Source organism: Hoplias malabaricus, chromosome 10 (genome assembly GCF_029633855.1).
Source record: "Hoplias malabaricus isolate fHopMal1 chromosome 10, fHopMal1.hap1, whole genome shotgun sequence".
NCBI classification, from domain to species: domain Eukaryota; kingdom Metazoa; phylum Chordata; class Actinopteri; order Characiformes; family Erythrinidae; genus Hoplias; species Hoplias malabaricus.
Window position 1 is genome coordinate 35,657,852 of NC_089809.1, and position 19,314 is coordinate 35,677,165.

General features: G+C 39.7%; 1 protein-coding gene across 6 annotated transcripts in view; it reads left to right on the forward strand.

Annotated features, from left to right (window-relative positions):
- LOC136708418 (lethal(3)malignant brain tumor-like protein 4) overlaps positions 1 to 19,314 on the forward strand; it is a 141,323-nt gene that overhangs the window by 108,152 nt on the left and 13,857 nt on the right. The gene's annotated exons all lie outside the window — the stretch shown is intronic.

Consider the following 19,314-nt stretch of genomic DNA (forward strand, 5'->3'; position numbering starts at 1 on the left):
TTGTTTTCTACTTCTGTTATTCATTTCTTTATCTATTTAGCATCACAAGCTGTTGTAGGTCTTGGTGAATGTTTCTCAACCATTCTTATGCAATAAGGTCGCTAGCTTCCAGAAATGTGTGTGCAGTGCTTTGTGAAGGACTCCATGAATGTGCAGATGAGTACACATGCAGGCTGCAGAGCGTGTGTACGTGGGTCTTTAGGGAAATAAGTATGTCGACTGTGTTCACAATGAAATGATTGGACAGTTTCTTTCCTGTTTTTTCAGCTTTATTTCGGACAGTTTATTCATTGCTGTAGGGATGTTAAGGATATTTAAAATAATAATAATTATTATTATTTATATTATTATTATTATTATTATTCTAAAATAAATTATCCAGCTCCAGTTTAACAAATGATTTAAGGTGAAATTCAAATCCATTTTATAAACGAGGCCCCTGGTCTCATCATGCCCAAAGATTAACTCTCAGTAATTATTCTTATGAACTTTACTCATAAGGCTCTGTGGTATTCAGTTCCTTTCTTTTCTACTTCTCTCTTTCACCCATCTGCTGTTGGTCTGTTCGTCTGAAACTCCTACTGATCCGATTACCTCTGTGTCATCTGTGCTAACATCAGAAATGATTGTCTGAATCTCTTTTTTCTTTCCCGTGCATGTCCTTGTTGTGCCTTTCTCACAGCAGTGATCGATGGATGCTCAGTCAAATCTCAAATCAAGACTCTGCCAATGGATCATTTTTGACAGGAGCAAAGTGCGCTGTAAGACATGTGATGACAGATAAAGCTTCAGAACTTGCCATAAGCATCTGAACTTCCCAGAAGCACTGTGTAAAGTTTATTTTGCTCTACTACTGCAGAAGCAAAGCGCACTATTAAGACATGTCATGACAGATGAAGCTTAAGGTCTTTTCAAAAAGGGCTGCAGTTATTTAGTGGTGCCCAGCTACTTTCACTGCCAAGATGAAGGTAATCTAGTTGAATGGTAGGTTTACCCATGATCTGCTGATATTTCTTTTATTTTAAAGCTAATCACTGACACAGTATTCGGTTTGTTATTATATACATTATCGGACCTAGACGAAGGCAAAGCTATTCGCATTAAAATAATGTGGGGGAAGCAAGGGAAAGGCCTTTAAAACCACACCTGAGGCAACGTTTAGAATACATCATCCTGCCCACTACTGTGAAAATCAGAAGCGGAACCAGCAGAGATGGAGGTTCTGTAGACTGACAGACTTCAGTGTGTAAGGAAATATTTCTCCAGCTGTCACTGTGATATCTGAAATATTCACACTGGTTCATTCCCGGTTTACATTTATCATTCATGAGCACGTCAGTATGGGCAAGTCCAGTCCAGTTTAGTTTAGTTAGTATCAGGGATATTGGCTGATATTGGGGAGATTTGAGTTTCAGATGATAAACCACACATCTTCACCTCTGTGATCGCTGTTCAATGCACGTCCTTAACCAAAAAAAAAAAAGACAAACAAGTATTTGATGCTTTGTTTGATGCTCCACATTTAGTATCCGGTCACAGTTGCATCATCAAACGTGACTAAGCTGGCTAATAAGAACACAATGTCAGTCAAGTGTAGTGTAAGCATTGTTTAAAAATAATTATAAAATGGATACTGTATTTTTTCTTTCAGATTAAACATTGTTAATAAATGTTTGGTTACTTTCCTTTGATTGGTTTAGTATCGCAGCAGGAATGTAAACTAGATAGATACTAAAATTTGTCTATTAATTTTGATCAAGTTTTTATTTTTAATTAACTTCTTTATTATTAATTGTTTAAATTATCAGAGATATACAGTAATTAGCGAAAATCTTAGGCACCTAAATTGATTATTATTATTATTATTTAAAATAATATGCATAGTGCTTGTATAAAATCATATATAATAACAATACACACAAACACAAATCAATGTTTATAAATTCGTACTTATTTTCTTTTTCTGAAATGTAGTAGATGTCACACAGCTACAGGGACCTGGAGGTTGTGGGTTCGATTCCCGCTCCGGGTGACTGTCTGTGAGGAGTGTGGTGTGTTCTCCCTGTGTCCACGTGGGTTTCCTCCGGGTGCTCTGTTTTCCTCCCACAGCCCAAAAACACGTTGGTAGATGGATTGGCGACTCAAAAATGTGTGTGTTGCTCTGTGAAGGACTGGCGCCCCCTACAGGGTGTATTCCCGCCTTGCGCCCAATGATTCCAGGTAGGCTCTGGACCCACCGCAACCCTTAACTGGATAACGGTTACAGATAATGAATGAATGAATGAAATGTAGTAGATGTGTTGTGAGCTAATGTGAAGAACAACGTTTGTTTCCGGATGTTCTACTTGATGGAATGGATTTGTTAAATCAACAGCACTTTGATTTAACGTAAAACTAGGTATCATGTTGCAATGAGGAGAGCAGTTGAAAGAGTTAAACCAACACTTTCATGAACAGAATATCACTATAATCATGGTATTTGTTTTTATTCTGATATTCAGTGTTTTGTTTGGTTTTATTTTTTGTGAAAATCAACTGTTATTTCTCAGATAAATTGTTAAATATATTTTTTTTATTTCATATTTTCAGGGTTTTTTTAAATGTTATTTTATTTAAATTTATATTGGTGTTTGAGGTGTGTCTTTTCCATTACAACAGATGGGAGACTGAAGAGATGCAATCTATCTCCTGGCCTGGTGCTCTTCATCACTGCTCATTATCAGGAGCACATTAACTTTGGTCCAAAAATTCGGCAAGCCTGTGCACCCTCACCGTGCTGCATTGTGAGCGAATGCTTTACACGGATTGCTCAAGGACTCTGAGTCTTTATTAAGAATTTAATAATGTGTGTGTATTTGTCTTAAAAATCCTACCTTTCCCAGTCAGCTTGCTTTTGTGATCAAATGGGAGTTATTTTGTGAGAGACAGGAGCTGAGTGAATTCTCAAGACGTGGTCTTTGATAAGTAAATGCAGAGCTGCTCATCAGTGGGTGTAATTTGTTAATGCCCCGAGCAGCCCGAATGAAGAGGATGTCTGTCTGTTACAGCTTCTTCCCTATGGTGTTGCTTTAGTGCTGCCGCTGTGTTGATTTATGGAAGCATGATGGCGATAAGCTTTGACTGGAATGCTCTCTGAGGCTTTCCTCCTCTTTGCTGTAGTCCAGTAATAGTATTTGCAGCAGGTGTCAGTGTCTTGACCTGTAGGCTCTGAGAATGTCAACCTCTATGACATTACACATTGATTTTGTCTTCTGTAAGCCACGTTGTGAGAAGAGACTGATGAGATTGATTGATCTTTGGTAATTTGAGTGTGTTCTTCTTCACCTTGGTCACTGAGCTCCTTCAATTAATTCAACAGACATTAATAAGCAATGGATAAGCTCCAGGAGGAAGCATTACAGAGTATTGCAGGCAGAAAAGACCACATGTGCATCTGGGGTAACCCTAATCTTTTGATACTACATATTATTAAAAGAAATTGCATTTATTTCAATATTAAATATACATTCTGCAGTGCATTTGAATGCTTGTAGCCATAAGGACTTTAGTGGAGACATGTGCTAAAGCTTGATTAGTTCTGAATCACAAACTCTGCTCCAAATGATGTCTAAAAGAACAGTTCCATGGCTCAGCAGCATGACCAGCTGCATTTGCCTATTATTTTTGGCCTTAATTTGATCTTAATCTCAAAAGTATCCACAGTTTTCAATCCCAAAATAATACCATGGTATGCAGTATTACTGTGGGGAGTTTTTCAGAGTGTTTGCACTGTGCACTTTAGCCCAGCACAGCCCGACAGTGCTCACTGACACGTCTTGACAATTTAAAAAAAAAAAAAAAAACGTGTTTCAGAGAGAACAAATTTCAGTGAATGGTGCTGGAGGAACAGAAAGGTTTAAAAATTAGTGAAATACGACAAGCCTTTTTAACCCAAACTCAACACTAAACTCACAACTGCAGAGCGCAACTGGGCTCGAGCTCCTACAGCGCCCCCTCCCTGTGCTCTTTTAAACTCACATAAATTAACTTTTTGGCCTTGTACTTATAAACACAGAAGAGAAATGTGGCACACCACAAACGCATAATAAATAAATACCGCCCCATTTTTTTCCCCCACATTTTAAATTTCTGCACTGTACGCCATTACCATTATACCACCCATCTCTATAATGAGGAAAAATGAGGAAAGAGAATTATCAGGTCCACTCATGGAGAACCATGTCTGACACAGATTTAACCCTTTAAAGTCCCAGCCTCAGCTCATTTTCAGTCCCTTAATGAGCAAGATCAGATGTATTGGGACTGGACTTCAGAACTTACAGAATATTACAGAATCAGATTAGGTTGAGACTTGGCATTGATCACCTCATTAACAAGGAGTGGTTTCCCAGCCTCATGGCATCTTTCATGAGCGATTTAAATGTTTATTGTGCCAAAAATATAAGTGTTTGATGGCCGTAGGTTTTACAAACTATAAACAGTGATCAGGTCCAGGGTGGAACTATTTCCAGTTGATCTGCATCTTTCTGGGAGACTTGTACTGTACTGCTTTGGAGCTAGTTTGCGATTCTGCTCTTGGCTGCTGTAGTATTGTACAGAGAATGTGTGTGTGTGTGTGTTCGTTCAATCCACTGGTTCATATACAGCCTCCAGTGAGACTTGGGGATCCATTTTCTGGGCATCATTCTAAAGGCACAAATGCAATATATCTGTAATTCGTCCAACACCCCCCCCCCCCCCTTCGCATTGTGTGCACTGCATTTATTTAAGAACTGACTAGTTCAGTCCCAGATATATGGCAGTATTTTTAGTTGTAATTTTCAGTAGCTGACACCCAGTAAACCAGTATGTGATACATTCACTTTATAAAAGTCATTATATTAAAAATTCAGTGTAGCTCTGTTGTCAGCGGATATGTTATTACAGATGTCATGACAAGCACTTTATGATGCTGCCAACGACTTGGAATAAACTTGTCATCATGTAATACGTTGTCTTTTGTGAGAATTTATGTATAAGTAAGTCGCAGTGTAGTCTTTTGAACACACAAGTGCTGAAAGTTCCTTTGCAATTAAACTCTCCTTTGTGTTGCAGTGTGCGATTAGGCATGAATGAAACATTTGCACCAGACAATTTAAATTATGCAAATTACTCTGTTGTAAATAACCCACTAATGTGGCTAGATTAATGGCAGTCATTTCTGTGACTTTGCTGCATGTAAAGCCAGTTTTCTTAACAAAACAAAAAGAACCCATACCAGTTATTGAATTACATAAATTAAACATGATCATTTAATATTATATACATTACTTACATAAATTAAACTGTTATGAGAATGACATTTATGAACGTGACGACAAATCATGCTCCCATAAATTAATGGTTTCAAATCCGTTGAAAAAAATAGTTGCAGTTAAAGAACCAAAAACTAATTTCTTAAAAAACCAAAGGTAGCTTTACAGAAGAGGGAAAACACGTTAGTTGTTTATTTTCATTAAAAATAAAGGTAACTTAGGAGTGTTTCTATTGGTAAATTCATTATAATTTTTCAATAGTTAGGGACAGGTGCTGAAATAGAACACAATGGAGATACAGAGAGGACTCAGGTCAGTTATTGGCCTTTATCTAAACACCACTGTTTTGACAAATCTTTGTATCTTCAGGTTTGAATTAAATAACATTATTTCATGATGAATGGAATGGCAGTAGAAATGTCCAAACATTCTCTTGTAATCGTACTGTTCTGGAGATTGTTCCACATCTATGGAGTCAAATAAGGGTCAAAAAGTTTTATTTGATTTATAAATGCAAATCTTTTCTGCACATTTAAAAATTATTTCTATACATTACAAAACATTTTTTCCACATTTGTAAATTTAAATTATGTTGTTGTTTTAAATTTGAGTGTATGTAGTTGCTGTGAGTATTGTTTTACAAGCTCAAAACCGTTTTGACCCCATACACATCACATATTCAAAGCTCTTATATAAACTGCCAGTAATGGTGACATGAAAGTTATATTAATGCACATAATCTGTCATGATTTAATTTTAGTTATAGAGACAATGGAATGACTGTCATAGCTGTGGATCAGCATCGCCTCAGGCATTAATAAATATTCAGAAAAAGAAAAACATTCACAAAATACATTATACTTTCTTTACTTGTGTCATTTTAAAAGCCTCCACTTCCAAATTGTCCACATTTACCCAATTGATTTGAAATAGAAGCATACATCAGCCTTAGTCTCTGCATCCACTTGCATCAGACTGCAGCTAAAACAACATCAATCTTCAGCTCTATACGCTTGGAGGAGAACACACTCATTTACAAATAATTTTCCATTATTCGAGTTATTATATAAAACATGTTTAACAAATTGGAAAAGAGTAACACACGGTTTTGACCGGGAATCAAATGACAAAACCTGTAAATTAACAAAGGATGCCCACACTACTGTTTGTGACTGTGATGACACAGTGCTGTAGATTTTTGAAAGCTGTCCTTAAATAAAATATAGCCTGCAGTGCCCTTTGTAACCTTGTCCACTATTTTTCAGCACCTTGGAATTTAAGCATAGCTGCAGAGCAGGAGTCTCGAGATTTGGGGGTGGATTTATTGGATGCCCTTGGGGATGAGGGTCCGAGCTTAGAAACAGTTCCTCTCATCCGAGCTGTTGGGTGGGCTCCAGGACACACTGCCAGCTCCAGCAGAAGAGCACACTGCTAGCCTGGCTGGACTTCTGACAAGATCCTGAGGGAGGGGGAGGGCAGTGCAGAAGTACAGTGATGGAGAGAAGGAGAAACGAGAAGAGATGGAAGGGAGAGGGATACGGAGCAAATGAGCAAACCCATCACTCTTTTCTCTCCCTCTGATGCACCTGTCCAGGGACAGAGGTCTAATAGTGCAAGATTTTGTTCTCTTCATCTCCTTAGGTGTGTCTTTGGATGCATCCAGAAGCTTTTGCATCGGTTCCTGTCCTCCTCCTCCCTTCTCACGCTTCCTCTCCTACCACAAAAGAATGTACTGGAATCAAGGAGTGCAGGAAAACAGGAGGAACATTGGAATAGCTGATATATGCTGCGTTGTCAAACCAAATTAGAACATGCCTGTAATCCTCCTGCAGCCAATCACAGATACTATAGAGAGGAGTATTAAATACGGTCACAGTCCAAAATATAATGTATAGCTCCTATCATATAATCCATTTACCTTAACCTCCATTAAAATGATTTTGAAGATGCAAACAGTGATGATATGTAAAATAAATCAAATACTAAGTGTTTGTCCAGCTGGTAAAATGGTAGGATGAGTAGGAAAAAGAAGCACCTTTTCAGGCTCCTGGAGGCAGCCACTATGGTGTTCCGCAGCCCAAAATAATGTGCAATTTAGTCTTATTCAGAAAGGAGCACAGACACTGATGTCCAGGTGGAACGCTGCTTCTCCATTATTCATCCAACACAGTCTGGGTCTGTAGCCTCAGATTTGTTCGGATTGAATAATTTGTTTTTCTCCAGAGCCGGTTAATGAAGTGGTTTCCATCACAGGTGCCTTTCTTCTGTTATCATTATGCTTCCATTAGCCTGGACCTTTTTGTTTTATTGATTAGTGTGGCCTCAAATAGCAGTGACTTGTTTCGGTCTATAGTCAGAAGCATTAGAGCTTTATTTAGAGGTACTCAAGCAGTAGGCAATTACTATGACATGACCCTATACCAAGACGACTATTACCAGAAACCTGCTCTAAATTACGTACTTTCCTGGGGGCGGGGGCAGCTGTTACTGCTGTTGCCTCACTGATCTGGATTGAAATACAATGAATACAATTGAAATACAATGATTTGCCAAGAATATAGGTTAAATTTGTCAACCTTCTAAGAGCATTTTATTATAGCACACACTAAGAGATATGTTTACACAGATATGTAGCTTGTTTGGTGAAATTAAAAATCTGTGTTTTATTGTTATTGTATAACAGTGAACAAACACGCACACACTAGTGATTATGGGCAGTTAGCACACACACCCGGAGCAGCAAGCAGTCACTCTCTGCACCGTTGGAGCAGTTGGGGTTAGGTGCCTTCCTCAAGGGCACCTTAGCTGTGGATTGAGGGAGGAGACGGTGTTATTCCTTCACTCCCCTTTCCACTTATTTTCCTGCCAGTCGAGGGGATCAAACTGGTGACCTTCCAGTCCTGAGTCTGCTTTAATAACCCTTTAGGCCATGGTGCAAAGCAGCACTAACCGCTGTGTGACCCATAACTATAAGAGTCTTTGAGTCATATATTTACCTACATCTGTAACATGATGAGGGCGACACAGTGGTGCAGCAGGTAGTGTTGCAGTCACACAGCTCCAGGGACCTGGAGGTTGTGGGTTCGAGTCCCGCTCCGGGTGACTGTCTGTGAGGAGTTGTGTGGGTTTCCTCCGTGTGTTCCGGTTTCCTCCCACAGTCCAAAAACACACGTTAGTAGGTGGATTGGAGACTCAAAAGTGTCCGTGTGTGTGAGTGAATGCGTGTGTGTCTGTGTTGCCCTGTGAAGGACTGGCGCCCCCTCCAGGGTGTATTCCTGCCTTGCGCCCAATGATTCCAGGTAGGCTCTGGACCCACCGCGACCCTGAACTGGATAAGCGCTTACAGATAATGAATGAATGAATGTAACATGTTGAACATTGCAAATCACTCTGAATAAGAGTGGGACTCGAACCCACAACCTCTGGGTCCCTGGAGCTGTGAGACATTGCTGTGCCACTATTTTTAACTTTCAATGGAAGTGAATTAAAAAAAAAAAATTCCAATTGATTTTTGAGCATTTCTATTGGTGCTGTCATCATGAAGGTGAAGGATAGCTGCTGTGTTCAAATGATGCAAACTAAAAATAGAGATGAATGTTTTTAATTGGTCAGCGACGATATTTATGTGCAAGTGTGTGGTGGGAGGTGCTGGATCGTCATTATATATTAAATTGGCCTCCATCAAAATATGTTTGAATTGGTCAGTCCCTATCTCTGTCCACTCTTTATGCCGTACGTCTTCTGTTAGTGTCCCTGTATGGTGCAGTGACTTTGATGCCTGGTGTATGACTGTAATGTTTCATGACACTTTGTCTGAATCTGTTGTTCTTGCCAAACAGACCTACTTTGGGCATGTGACACAACAGATTAGAAAAAGGTGCTCAAACGACGATGATACTTCCTGACCATTACCATGGCAACGGCCTCTGTGACAGGAATGGTGCTCTGTGTATGTGTGTGTGCACGTGCCCATGTATTTTGATCACTCATTCTGCCAACCCAATGGATGCATACTATATACCCGAATATGTGAAGACAGAGTAGACCAGTCACAAGTGTTACATAATCACGCTTGCAATTATTTGAGCTGATGGTACAATTTTTCTGCTGCTGTTATCATGGTTATCATTTTATCAGAATCAGATGGTTACAATGAGAATGTAAAACACATGGTTTTGGTCAGTGCGTCTTGGCCTAATGCCTGTTTATAAAGAAAGGTTTTAATTAATTTCAGGAGCTTTACAGGCCTAAAAAGAGGTGCTATATTTCAGAAATACACATACAGCTTCCCCAAACTTAGAATTCATGTGCATTTGTGTTGTGTGTTTTATCTGGTAACTGTGAAGCAGAAGCATTTACATACATACATAATTTCATACATGAATTGTCATCTATGGCCCTTGTTTTCTAAGTAAGTTCCTATGTAAGTAGCAGATTTGTAACCTCACTGTAGTTTAAAATACAAACACAATAGGGAAATACTCCAGCAGCTCTGCTGTGTCTGAGCCACTATCACCAGTGCAAAACACACACAAGCAATGTACCACAATGTCAGTGTCATGGCAGTTCTGAGAATGATCCATCACCCAAATAAGACAATCTCTGTGGTGGTCCTGTGGGCATCCTGACCATTTGAAGCACAGGGTACAAGGGAATAACAAAGTATGCAGTGCAACAGATGGACTGCAGTAGAACTGCAAAGAGCACCATGGTCGCTGTAGCTAAAAAATTAATCATGCTATCATTTTAATGTTTTGGCTAGTCAGTGGTATTGGATATAGATTTCTTTTTTTTATTTTCTTGTCGGAAGCTGAACAGTGTAATCGCCCACACACACCACCACCACCTACTTTGTAAACGCATGATAAGTATTAGAAAATGCGTAGTCATATTTCAGCTATACACACAGATTTCTGGTATCCTGTGATACATGGATACACACATGTGCGTACATACACTGTCTCTGCCTGCTCACCACAGAACCACAGACAGACAACAAGACACACATACACTCCCATTGCCAGTGGAAACTGTACTCCCTGATGAGTCACCCTTTTTTGCTGTTAGCCCATCAGAGTCTGGCTGTGGCAGCATGGTGTCACTAACCCAGTCAGTCTCACAGACGAGCAAATGCCACTCTCACTTACACTCCCCTGCCCCTGGCCTTGTTAGAGCTAACATTTTTTCTCACTAATGAAGAGCTGCAGACAAAACTGCTGGAAATGCTGCGATTCCAGCTGATCCTGCCACTGATTGCCTGGTCACGGCGGCTTCCAGAGTGGCGCACTAAAACTGCCATGTTGTACAGACTGTATAGTATAAACCTTATATAGGAAAGTTTCTTCTGATATCAAGGGCATTAAAGCAACTCTAGGTAGGATTGTACCGTAAAGCTACAGCTTCAAAATCATTGTGATGCTCCAATTCTGCATTCAACCACAAGACCTTTGGGCACTTTTGTTGGATGTTTAGTGTGTCTCTTATACATCACTGTTTTAAAAACTCATACCTAAGGTTGACCATTGCTCCAGAGATTACTGTTCTACTTCACTATAGCTTGGTGCTGGGAGATGTATATCCCCTAATATTTGACATTGGGCTTGGTGACCTTAGGCTTGTGTTTCTAGTCTGTTGACAGTGCTTTTCTCTGAAAACACACATGCTCACGTTATGTAATTTTCATCCACATTGTTGAACTGACACATAACATGACCTGAGCAGATTTACAGGCATAAACATAATGTGCAAAGCAGAGGGGTCACAGAGATGAGCGCAGAAGGCATAGACGGAAAAGCACTCAAGGTCCCATACAACACACAGTTCTCAGTGCTGTATGTGTACAGTGGGACATCTGGGCCAGCAGTGCCTGCACCTTATAGTAACCAAATAAAAAAAAAATAGTCTGCATATTTTTAACCATGATGTAGATAAAGCTGATGTTGAATTTAATTAAATGTAATTCTTAGTGTGCTTTAGGACCAGTGGAACAGGAATGAAAGAGGAAGGCTTGGATATCTTTGCTATTGGTGGGATGCTCATTTTTTTGCTAGATTTCTTTATGGCAGTGGTCACCAACCAGTCAATCTCGATTGACAGGTTGATCTCCAAGACTAATCATGGCTGCTTTAGTTATGGCATTTAAGTTACTGTAGCTGCAGCATTCTGTATCGCAGTGGTTCGCGAGCTATGTAAGCAGGGACATAAAAAGCTGGGATCACACAGTAGTGCTGCTGCTCTGTCTCTTCTCTCTCTGAGCCAACATGGCGTCAGCGCCGACAGTTTCGGTTTCAAAACGGGAGACATTATACAAATATTTCATGCGGATTACATATTACAAAACAGTGAGAGTCACACTATACTCCAGTGTTCTGTCGAGGTGTGCTACCCTGTGGAAATGTGCTGCCATATTGTGCCTAGTACAGCCGCCTAAAGAAAAGGTCGAATATTTGGATAGGCTAAAATAAGTATATCAGAAAATACTCTCAACAGAAGGAAGAGATATGCACAGCCTAAATTCTCTTATGAGCAGGTTAGGGTGACCAGATCTGAGATGGTGAAAGAGGACACGTCTCGGGGGTCGGTGGGGTGGGGTGTCTGCCGTAGAATGCTTAGCTGAACCTATGTGTGCTTTTAGGTCCTTTACACCTTTATTTGCTACACAAAACATGGGAATTTTTACTTCATCCGAGAACTTACATCTACGTTTCGACATAGATGAGGGTAGGTACACAAGCTTTGCCTGACGTAAACAAGGACTACTGACGTGCAGACTGACCAATTAAATGTTTACATAGAAGGTTATCGACCAATAACGGTAGCTCTACAGTCAGACCGTCCAATCAGAAGATTTTAGGCTACTTCACCACGCCCCCTTCTCACTCAAGCGAACCAATCTGAGTAGGGGCGGGCGGGACTAGTTTGTGAACGAAACACTTCTCGAAGTTCTATGTACGCTCTAGAAAAACAAAATCCCGGACGTTTGTGAAATTCTGCCCGGACATTTTTTTAAGTCTAAAAAAGAGGACATGTCCGGGTAAAAGAGGACGTCTGGTCACCCTACAGCACGTAGTTTTGGAACGCTGAAGCAAAAAACAGTAAGATAAGATTGTATAATGCACTGGAGGAAAAAAAAATGGGAGATTTCCCATGAAAGTCACATGAAAACCAAAAATTGTGGATCTGAGCCTGTGCAGAGCTGCTGTAGGATAGTTATCAATAGGAAACATATGTCAGAACACCTGTTTAGCTCTTACAGACAGCCCTAGGTACTAACACTACAGCCAACACTCAGCTGTACTTAAATGAAGTAAGTAATTTTATGTTATTGGAGGTGGTAGGAATGTACACAGCTTTGTTTTTGTAAGCAGCCTAAGCCTGGCGTTTACGCTGGTAGATCTTTCATTTGTTCAGAGTTCAAAAGGTGATCTTGTGCGTAAAAAGGTAGGTGACCACTGCTTTATGGTTTGTGCATATATTTAACTCAGCACATGTTTTAGGGTTGACTTGGGCATTGGTTAATCTGTTTATTAGTGTATCATTATGTCCCTCTATTCAACTTCTATGCCATTATTTAATGTAGACCTAGTGTCTTTACCATTCAGAATTGTACACATTGTTTCTTTTGTTGTTTTACGTTTGCTTGTTTGTAAACAGGACAACGCACTCAAGATAATGCTCCTTGCTGGGCAGCTTCATGATACAGAAATTGCTGTTTGTAAAGCCATTTGTTCCTAATATCATGATTAATTTTGTAATTAAAAAGAATGCACTGCTGATGCCTCTTGTTTATGTCACTGTACATTGACAACACTGCCACTTTATTACAGGAGCACTACAGTCAAGGACCATTATCCCAAACAAGACTGTACAGATATAGTGCATGTATTTGCACTACCTTTTTGTATGCCTTTTTTTGAGGCTTAGTATTGGTTACTGTATAATTTATTAATTATGTAGCTTGGCAGGACACATTGAATCTCAGTGTGTTTGGATGTTCTTATTATATTTTCTCCAGTGAATTTTTCAACAGCAAGCACTTTTATCCTTGTTATATCTTCCTACGTTTGAATACCTATTTTCCAAAGCTAGAAATTCATTGAAGGGTTTTTTTTTTGTGATTGGGTTTCTTTTGCTGCTGTAGTTGTCAATGTTGTGGATGATGGAGGGCACTGGTGTGGAAGACCGTCTGTGTAAACACACTAGATTTTCCTCTTCCTCTGCTGAGCAAGCCTGATTCAATTAACATGCTTCATAGAACATGCGCCCTTATTTACATCTGTTCAGAGGAGGATAAATGTTTGCAATGTTGAAAAATGCAATGATTATGATAACAAATTATCTCCTTAATAGTCTCTCTCTCTCTCACCTGCTAGCTTAGTTTGGACATGATGCTCTTGACTGTCCAATTCTATTAGCATTGTTCTTGGAGATTGTGCACCTTAACAAACGCCTATATCCCAGGAGTAATGTGAAGTACTGCTTCAGTTCTGCTGCTTCACTGCTGAATGAGAGGTTTATCATAAAACACACTATTATTTTTAGTTCTGTCTTTCTCCTTTCCCCCTCTCTGACGATAGACGTCGTCCTGCTCTGGGCAGCCTTATTTCCTGCTTGCCCTGGTTAAGGTCACTGACAACATAGATTGTTTTCATTAAGCTCTGGTTTTTGTGTGTGAAAACTGCTGTTAGTTCAGGGTTAGATGTTTTAAAATGAAGATCCCATTCTTCTCCTCAAGGGAACTGTGGATGAATGGACACAGACCAGGGTCTCCCTAATGATTGCAAGCCATTAGAGATTCTAACAAGAAGACATGGATGGAAAGGCACACACACACATATATGCCCACCCATACCTGTTGTTATCATGTGAGTGTTGGAATGGAAAATGCAGTCACAGAGGCTTTGTGTCGCAGCCTCCCGAGAGCAAGTGAAGTTGAATGTTTTGTTTGGGCAGCAGTGGACAGAGCTGGTTGCAGAGGTGTTGTTTCTTTGAATTAGAATGGCTCTGGCGCTCTGTAGGGGAGTCCTAAAACGAACAATGCCACTGAACGTTTCCTGCTGTGTGATGAATGTTTCGAAAGTGTTTATAATCCAGAGTTTCATTTTGATTAACTATTTTCACCCAAAGGTATTTGGAAGCATTTCCATTGCTCCATTGTCCGTGACGGGTCACACAAAGCAAATAAAAACAGTTATTCCAGGTATTTTTTGGACAGTGTCGACATATACTTGTATATCATCAGTGACGGATGATGTTTTTCAGAGATAATCAGTGCTCATTGGGGCCTAATGGATTTTCTGAGCCTAAAAACAAAACACAGCTTATTTATTTATTAATTAATTAGAATATTGTGCAAGCACTGAATGATTTAATCAGCTGAAATTACGCAATTACTGACTCCTAATTGATCAGAACAAACACCTTTTAACCTGCTTGCTGAGTCCGCTACAATAAAACTCACTAGAATTGCCTAATTACCATTTTGTGTAATTAAATATGTAATGAAAAAATATTACATAAAGTCTTGCAGCCCTTCTGCTGAACACTCAATCGCTCATAAATCAGTGCAAACATTGAACAATTAAATTCATGACAATGATGCAATTAAATCAGAGAGCCATTCCAGGTTTAATGGGCGATTATGATGACTGTCAACATTTAGAAGGTGTTATTTTCTGTTGCCTGCTGATTGGTGGAGGCTGTTTAGTGTGGTTTTAGTGTTAGTTTGGTAGGAGAGCCCAGCAAGTGTGTCCTATGGCAGCAGTAAGCGTTGGAGAGCGCTGAAGGCTATGAGAAAACAGGGACACTTTGACTGACATACGCAGTATGGAGTGGGAAAATGCTTGTTTTCCTGCTTCAGGCCATTACAGCTCCCTGCTTCCCTGGAATAGGCTGTAGTTCAGTTTATGTGCAGCCTGCGCCATGTTTGATTTATTATCTCCAGAGTCATTTTAGAACAGCCGTTATTTGTTCAGACATCCACCTTGATCTTCCAGTTTTCCATTTATGTTTTAATGCGTTGTGACAGTGTGAATCATGATTTGACAGGACATCTTAAAGAATAGACACTAAATTAATTATTCCATTTACTGCAGTTGTATTAAAACTCGCAAGGAAAAGTACAAACCAAACTTTGTGATTGAAATTAAATCACGGGCTGCAATATCTTGTACTAACAATGTTTATGTGAAGGCTTGATGACGTTCAGCCATGAGAACATTGTTAAAGGTATTGAATTCTACTACGTTTCATCCCAAAGCTAATTGCTTGTGCTCCTCCACTCAATAGAACACCTTTTGGGAGTTTTTACACCCTTTTTCTTGTTACTGGAGCACGGAGAAACTCGTGTGTGGCTGCTGCAGAGCGTCTCATTTTATTCTGCCCATTTCTGTGGCAGTAATACAAGCTTTATTGCCTCCTTCTGCTGTTGCATATTATTCCTTGTTAATTTATCACATATTTCATCCTTCTGTATGTAGCCATCTCTTTGTGTATATTGTCATATTGTTTTGTACATAACAGCTTTCCCTCCTGGCACATGAAGGTCTACTCTATTTTTCTCTATCTCTCTCTCTCACACACACACACACTCCTGGTGAAGTCATTCAGGCTCATCTGTGTGAAGATGGCAGACACTTGGCTCCTTCCCTCGCCTGGGGAGAGCAGCACTGTTCCACGGCCAGCTTTTGTGAGAACACTCCCAATGGTATAATAGGCACAAGCCGAGAAACTGCTCTGCGATCAGTGTGAAAGAGCAGCTTCCCTCATGCAGCTTGAAATGCAGCACCTCTCACCAGTAATATTTTCGTGAGGTGCCAGGCGAGGGCTCACATGGGAGGCAGCCAGGCAAGAAGAGATGCACTCTCCAAGCTCTTTGTTTAAGCGTTTCTCTTCCAGGTTGTGTGTGTGTGTCTGCCTCTATCCTCCAGCCACAGGATGACGGAGTGTGATGGCATTTTAGCTCTCAACTGGGTGTGTGTGTGTGTCCTGTTTGTCATTGAGGATGGTAGTCTTACATTTGTATTCTTTGCCATTATGGGTGAAGTTGACAGTCTTATATTTATTACTAGGCATATAAACCTCTGACTTCATCCGTTTTTTCGGAAGTGATTCAGGGCATGAAGAAATCTCCAGTTTCCCTCGAATTCCTAAACAATAAGTTGGTTTCCTTATCAAACCACATCCTTAGCTGAAAGGGTGAAATCAAGCACATGCTTCCTCTGAAACTTTGGCAATCACTTCTTCCTGAACTTCCTGCTGACACAGTGTTCTTGGACAGCACAACACACTTGGAGGAGAACACTAACAGCCAGTTCTGTTACAGCAACGGGTAAAAGCAGCTGATGGGCTTAGCTCTAAGAGAAGGTGAAGAAAGAGTGTCGTTTTCCCATTCAAAATAAAGTGAAACTAATTGCAACATGGACAGTACCCATGTGGTGTGGTTGCCAAGGCCAGGAATTGAACCCCTGTCTTCATTGTGTAGGACAGTCATATTACATACTACACTATCCCAAATAGGCCTCTCTATTTACCAGCTTCTTATTTCATTTTATTTATATATGAGAAATGGTATTTACAACTATTTATTAAAAGCACACTACCACATTAGCACTTTAACAGCGTTAGATATCTCCATTATCACAGCCCTATGTGAGTCTGATAATGGCAGTAAAGTTTCCTTCTCACCTGTCTGTGTGAAGTGTTTGTGAGTGTGTGTATGTGTATGTGCATCCTCCCCTGAGCCATGTCCTCGGAGCCTCAGAGACGGCCAATTTAGCAGCTGAGTAAACGCTAGAGCACAGTCGTCTTCACATTCTTTGGTGTTTTTGAAAGCTGCTTCTTTCATATCTCTATTTAACAAATTAAACAACACAGTATGATTTCCAGTAAAAAAGGGCAGGACTAAATTGTAGTGGGCGTGGTGTGCCATTAGTCACAGTGGTTTGTAGTCTTGCAGGATCTGGCTGATAATTGGTTTGGCAATGGCTGGCACACTGCACTAATTTTCCTGTTTCTGCAGCTGTTTATTGTATTGTGACTGATGCAGTCGTTATCTGTGGGATGAGAGGCAGTAATGTGTGTTAGTAATATGGTAAACTACTCGTTATTTGGCACCACCTCATCCTACATTTCTTCTGAAAGGAAGTGTTTTAATAGGAATTTCTGGGAAGGCTTTGCACTAAATATTGGAACACTGTTTTGGGAATCTGTTTGTATTCAGCCACACACAAACATTAGATCACTTCGGTTTTGGATCACAAACACCACTCCAACACTTCTCAGTGGTATAGTCTCATTTCAAAGAACATGGTTCCACTCCTTCATGATCAAGTGCTGGGCTGAGTATTTATGCCCTTCTAGTCCATGCTTGGACTACTGTTGGTATTAGGCTTATGGCACATCCTCCACTTAAGCAAATCTACTGTATTTTATGATGAATTGGTCAATAGAAATGGTCCTGATCGTGATTTGGAAGTTCAGCATGTATCTTGTTTTTCTAACTCGATTCTTTTTAAAAAATTTACTATATGATTCATCCTCATACAAATTACGAACTAATTTTCAATGAACCAGATACGTATACTTTAATCTAATTTTGTTTCATAACTGTCTGGTCTGTTTCTTATCTCTATAGAGTCTCGGTATGAATCCACTGAATACACTGCCTTTTGTTGACAGAATCCATTTAGATAAACTGCAGTCCCACCGATGCCTACTCCTTTCTTTTTCCAATTCTATATCTTTGTCGTCACAGATGCTGTCACCAAAGAGCTTGATAATACAGTCTGAGTCAAACAGGGCTCTGTCTCTGAACCTGAGTCTCATGCTCGTACTTGCTGGGCTCTGGTGGAGGGCTACAATCTGGCACAAGAAGCTTTTGGCCCGAGTTTCTGGAAAGTTCCCCACAGGAAAGATGTAGAGCATTTCAACTCAAACTGATCAGTGGACGTCATGACCATGAGTAATAATCTGCTGTGTCTGGCATCATTGGGGGAATAGTATGAAAAAAAAATAGTCTGTTTTGGGCATATAGCAGTTGATTATTATTATTATTATTATTATTATTACAGTATGCCTTACTGAGACAGATAAGTGGCTGCAATATTTTACGTTCTTGTATTTTACGTTCTTTCTCATGTTTATGGAATTCTGTTAGGCTTTTTGCTGGTTTTCACTGACTAATCTATACAATGCCATCCACCAGCAGAATAATTTCTATTGTCTTCACTAATCTATACTTATTGTAAAACTGTAATTCTCTGTGTATAATTCTCATTGTTCAGTTGGATCTAGGGCCCATTATTCTCTAAAGATGTTTTGTGATGACAGCAGTTAAAGAGCACTGCACAAATATATTGAATTGGACTGACTTTGAATTGAACTCTACTTGTGTGTTGTATATTCTTGCTGCGTTGATATGGACACTGTATGATATTATTAGATTAAGCTGTGTTTTGCCCTTTTTTGAAACACTTTCTGTTTTAAATAGTAATTATTCACGCTCTAATTATCTATTTCTGAATGCTGTGGTCATTATAGTTCCTTGGTTGTAGCACCGCAGTCTTGCTGATTAAATGAAAACAAGTGTTTGTCTTTTTTTTTTGCAAGAGCAGTTTTGGCTCTTAATGTTCTGTCAGTCATTTTAAATGGCTAATGCCAGCTACGTTTTATGGCTATTAAACGAAATGTACCAAGCACTCAGTCACTCAGTGCTAATGTATCATTATGGAGAAGCAGAAAAGTAACTTTTTCCTCCAATATATGGAATGCGATTGAGCTTTTCCTTTTGGGTCATTTTAGCAAATCAAATCACCACACACTGATACTGTGGGGAAAAGAAAATCTAATTATATTTGAGCTTTCAGCAAGCTGTCTTAACATGGCTGGAGGCGAGGTTTTGCTACTCTTTACAGACACAGACACATCAGCCAAGAGCTCAGATGTGTTCTAATGGATTTCCAAGGCCGAGATTTCTGACAGTTTTTTAAAATGTATATTTATTTATATGTTTGTAATATTA